The sequence below is a fragment of the Helianthus annuus genome, chromosome 7 (genome assembly GCF_002127325.2).
Source record: "Helianthus annuus cultivar XRQ/B chromosome 7, HanXRQr2.0-SUNRISE, whole genome shotgun sequence".
Taxonomy (NCBI): Eukaryota; Viridiplantae; Streptophyta; class Magnoliopsida; order Asterales; family Asteraceae; genus Helianthus; species Helianthus annuus.
In genome coordinates this window covers 5164565-5170205 of record NC_035439.2, presented here as the reverse complement: position 1 = coordinate 5170205, position 5641 = coordinate 5164565, and positions in this window count along the sequence as shown.

The following is a 5641-nucleotide window of genomic DNA, read 5'->3' as shown; positions in this document are numbered from 1 at the left end:
GTTAGTGCACGGAGATCGTAATAAGTTTCAATGATTCCATAACGTTAAAAGCATGGTTAAGCGTGGTGGATACGCCGCCGGTACTTCCTATATATAAGCGTCTTGACCATGTCGACACAGTGTGACACCTATTCACAGGGCAGAGGCGTGTGGTTAAAGCATAGTGGATACGCCGCTGGTACTTCCTATATATAAGTGCTTCGCCATGCCAACTAATGTCTTGTGAAGAAAGTGCCATACAAGTTGAAAGTTATTACACCAAGTATACTATTGAATCTGTTTTCGACACAGTACACTACGTCGCAAGGCGTAACAATCTCAATCACAACTCAAACTGTGTCATCGCTAGACTTTTCGTAAGTCAAACGTGCTCATAATCGCATTATCGCTGGAATCTGTCTCGTAACTCTCAATCGCTTATTGAGTGTTTCGCTCAATCGCTTATTATGAGTATCGCGCTATCACTTATCGTGTGTATCGCTCTATCGCTTTGTGTATTGCTCTATTGCTCATCATGTATCGCTTAACGTTTATCGCTATCGCTATCGCTTACCGTTATCCGTGTTATCTGTGCTATCTGTGTTATGTTAGCACACATGATCTCGCTACACGAGACAAAACTGATAGGGTTAAAACATGGTGGATTAGCCGCTGGTACTTCCTTTATATAAGTGTTTTAGCCATATCAGCAGACTTTCGTGGAAAAAGGCCATGTGGGGCTTAATGTAGTTAAAATTGGTGATGTTGTTTAATCTAATCAAATCGCATGTTCCCATCGCTTGCAACGCAACAACCGTCGCTTATCGCTCGACGGATGTCGCTATCGCTCGTCGCTTATCGCTTAACGGTTTTCGCTTATCGTCGCCGTCTTCGCTCATTATGTTTGTGCTGTGCTATTGATTATCGCGTACCGCTTATCGCTCATCGCACTTGCTCGTTTCGCTAAACTGAGTTCGAAAATGACTTCATCACTTAATTTGCTCAAAATTTGGTCCGACCATTCTTCGCTTGGACTGAGGAAATCGAAATCTACCAGTACTATGTCGACACACATGACACTGCTTCATGGAGCGGAAGCCATATGGCTAAAACATGGTGGATACGCCGCTGGTACTTCCTATATGTAAGTGTTTTAGCCATATTGTCGAACTTTTGTGGAAAAGTGCCATGCGGGGCCGACTTTAAATTTAAAAACCTTTGTGTGAACAAAGCTTTTTCTTACAAAACTTTTCTAAAATTTAATCAAAACCTTTGTACAAAATGAGACTTTCTTGTAACGTTGGTGTGATAATTGACTCAAGTTAATGCCGCGTGATGAGAAAATTTTTATAAAACGAGTTTTAATCACCCTAAAATCTTTTAGTAACCTAACAAAAACTCTTCTCATGGTGCTGGTGTGAACATCGATACAGTTTAACATCGCACCGTGGGAAGATTTTCATAAACAAGTTTTCTCCAAACCTTTCAAATTAATCAACCTTTCAAGAATTCAAAGCATTTTTGGATCGCCTTTCGTGTGTTGCCATCTTTTGTTATACGAATCATCTTACTCGCCGCCATCGCCCAGTCTTCTCAACGCTCTCGCTCGTCGAATATCAATTGGTCGCTCGCTTATTTTGACGTTTTATCGCTACTCTCACCCGCCTCCATGCTCGCAACCCTTCTTGTGGATTAATTTCGGGATGAAATTTCCTAAAGAAGGGGAGACTGTAACAACCCGCACGTTCGTGCGTTGTTACTACTCGTTACCTCGTTACGCCTCACACAGAGATTCGGATCATAATGTAGCTATAACGCTTACATCGCTACTTCGAAGTATTTTCGCATATTACGCATACTTTATCGCTATAACACATCACATCGCATGTACTAACACTCACGAGGACGTTGAGTGAGGACCTATTCTACCCTCCTCGATGATCGTGGTGTGTTGCAACGCAACGCATATTCGAAACACGCAACTCGATTATCGCAACACAGGAATTGAAATATGGACATTTGTACGACCCTGTGTGTAATTATAATAAATATAAGAATGCGTGTATGAAAATGTGTCACCAAACTATCGCAATGCATAAAGAACAAAACGAAACATCGAAACGCAATTCGCCGGAGACCACCAATCGAATGACCATTCGATCGGATGGCCATCCGATCGGATGACCATCCGATCGGATTGCCATCCGATCCATGGCACTCCATCACCTTCTCCCCTCTTCACATATAAATAGCACTGTGACATCAATTGAGCAGTGATGTTACAGCTTTCGTTCGACCAGCGCACTTTTGGCTATATTTCTCTCGATTCCTCGCGATTCTTATAAGTTTCTACCTCAAATCTTGTACTTCTATGATCTACACGCACTCCTTCACCTTTTCCACCATCAAATCTCACCTTTTAACCATAAAATCCTTTGATTTGGGCAGTTCTAAGGTGATGTCATCATGGAGTTCTTAGGAACAATGAAGTGTGACCTCATCTCGTCAAGAACAGTGCAGATCTAATGGATTTCCACGGTGTGAAAAAACATTAATCTCACCTAGATCTAAGTCAAATCTAAGTATTTCAAAATTTCTTCAAACTTTCTTAACTCTTACCCAAAACTGATAGAATCGGAGCTCGTTCAGGCCTTCTACTCGTCCCTAGTGAAGTGTCGGGTTGAGAATTGATTTCTATCAACGAGATGACCGGTTAATGGGTTGAACATGAACAGCCGTCAAGGACAGTTAACTGGTCAGACGGGGTGATTCCCATATGATCTGATGACTTAGACTTGGTGGAGTTCCATTGTTTAAAACGTTGTCATACCATCTCGATCAAACTGCAAACTTTAAAAATAATCAAGTTCAAAGACGATCAGATCGTTGGGACGGATTGTCGTCCGATCAGATTGCCATCCGATCGAATTGCTATCAGATCGAGTTGCACTTGGTCCCACACTTAAACTTTTCTTCAAACTTGCAAATATCTGAACGTCGAATGACTATCCGATCATTTGACATTTGGAACTTCGATACTTAAACATTTTATAATTTCAAAGATCATCAGTTTCCAATGGATTGCCATCCGATTGGATTGTTATCCGAGCGAGTGACCATCCTACTGTGAATTTATTCTCACTAAGTGTCCTGCCATTCGGATCACTATCTGATCGAACGACTGTTCGATCGACGACCGTTCGATCGACGACCTGAAAGGTAGAGATACTTCTCTGTTTTCAAAATGCTACAACAAAAACTTCAAAGCCATCATGCACAAACACATCCATACCAAACGAATGTCAATCCGACCGAATGACCATCCGATCGGATTACCATTCGACACTTGGTTCACTCGCCACCGTTTAACGCACCGTTCAATGCTTACGCTATCATTCTGTAATCAGGCTAATCTCAGAACGCGCTCCCTTCAAATCCAAGATTGTGTTTACTTGGTGAACACGAACTGTGAGTTAGGGATGAGCATATCGGTATCCGATACCGAACCGACACCGATACCGCCTAATACCGATCCCGAATTTCACCCAAACTAGGTACCGATACCGATACCAAAACATGTCGGTTCGGTATCGGTACGGTACGGTATCGGTATTATACCGTATTTTGAGGGTCGGTATCGGTATAATACCAATATCGCTACCGTACCGATACCGAAAATGCCAAAAAGTGGATACCGATCGGGATACCGATCGGGATCGGGATCGGTACGGGATCGGTATGGGATCGGTATTCGGTGGCATATGCTCATCCCTACTGTGAGTATACTCAACCCCTTTTATCACATTTTGGGTGTGACATACGTTCCAATCAAATCGAATTTATCAAAATGAATTATTCAATCAAACTGTTTATCACTTGCGAATGACTGTTATGCATATTTACACGTTATGCTAGTTACATATGTATTAGGACTTTTACTCGCGAGGTCCCGCCTTAACTAGTATAGTACTATCGAACCCGACGGGGTCTAGTTAGGATGAATATCAATCGCAATCGCAGCTCGAGAGACTTAGCTGGTAGTATCTGTCCAATATATGTGTTGAGGTATCTCGTTTATTTATGTGGTAACTCGCAACACTTTTTATCTAATATGTTCGCTATCAAAACTTCTATACTCGCCAATACTTTTGTATTGACATTGTTTTAATGTATGTTGCAGGTTTAGTCGCAGTCTACATCAAATCAAGCTAGGAACTCTAGAAACGCACCTAAAATCTAGGTTGCCGGATTTGTATTGTTTGAGAGAACATGAAATTCATAACAGCTTATGTGATTTTATTTGTTTATTAGTATGGGATAATGAACACATTAAATATTGTTGCAAATTAGTTGTTATGGATTCTTTTGAGCAATCTGATTCTCCTAGTGCCGCGCCCCGATGATTCCGCCGTCGGTTGGGGTGTGACAAAAGGGAGCTCTGAGATTAGCCTGATTATAGATTAATAGATAAGCATCGGACAGAATAACGAGAATCGTGCAAAGCTTCAGACCAGTCTCCTGATCGGATGGCCATCCAGACGGATGGTCATCCGGTCGGATGACTTATTGAAATCAGACGGACCGCCATCCGATCGGATGCTCATCCAGACGGATGGCCATTCGATCGAATGGTCATTTGGTCCTACGTGTGTTTTCCAAAATGATCAACTTTTGAAGTTTTCGTTGTAGCACAAATACAAGTCGTTCAATCGGATGGTCATCCAATCCGATGACCATTCGGTCGAATGATTCTTCGAGTGTAAGTTTCAAAGTTTGAAGTTCTGATTCACAATGGTTTAAGTGTTGAAGTTTTACTGAAATTACCCACCTGGTCGGACAGTCATTCGATCAGACGTTCGTCCGATCAGATGGCCGTTCGTCCATTGGTGTTCTTGTTTGTTTGAAAAGCTTGCAAAATTTCTAAATTGAGTTTAACAGAGACGTAGTGGTTACCTATCAAGACAGCGGAAACTCGCCAAGGCTCAGCCAGTCTGATCGAATAGGAATCACCCCGTTTGATCGGGTGGCTGTTCTTGACTAACTTTCATGTCTGATCCATAATCCGGTCATCCTTTCCGGTGAGAATTCGTCATTAAGTCGACTCCAAACTAAGGAACATGTTCTAAGTCTGTTTTAGATCTAAATTCCACCGATTTTAACAAAATTTAAGAAGAACTTGAAGGAAATCATATGAAATTAACCAAAAGTGCTTAGTTTATGATTAGATTGCAGAAAACGTGTAAAAATCTAGTGAAATCCTTCGGGTTCGGACTGACTTTGATGGAATGACGTCGTACTCACTGAACCGAGATGACATTACCTCCAAAGAGTCCAGATCTTGGGGATTTCATGGTGGAAATCTGTGATTCGGCCGAGATTTAGATGAGGAATTGTGTAATGATCAAGGTTGTATAAGAATCTAAGAGAAAACTTACAAGAATCGACCTAGAATGGAAGAATAGTGTAGTGCGTGCGCCTGGATCGGAGGGCTCTGTCACATCGGTGAAGAATGATGTGACAGGTCCTATTTATAGCGTCAGAAGAGAAGTAAGGTGGTGCAGCAGACGAATCGAATGGCTATTTGGTCGAATGGCCCTCCGATCGGATGTCCATTCGGACAGTCCAGTCCGTTTTGCAACTTTTCCGTCTTTGGTTCGTTTTG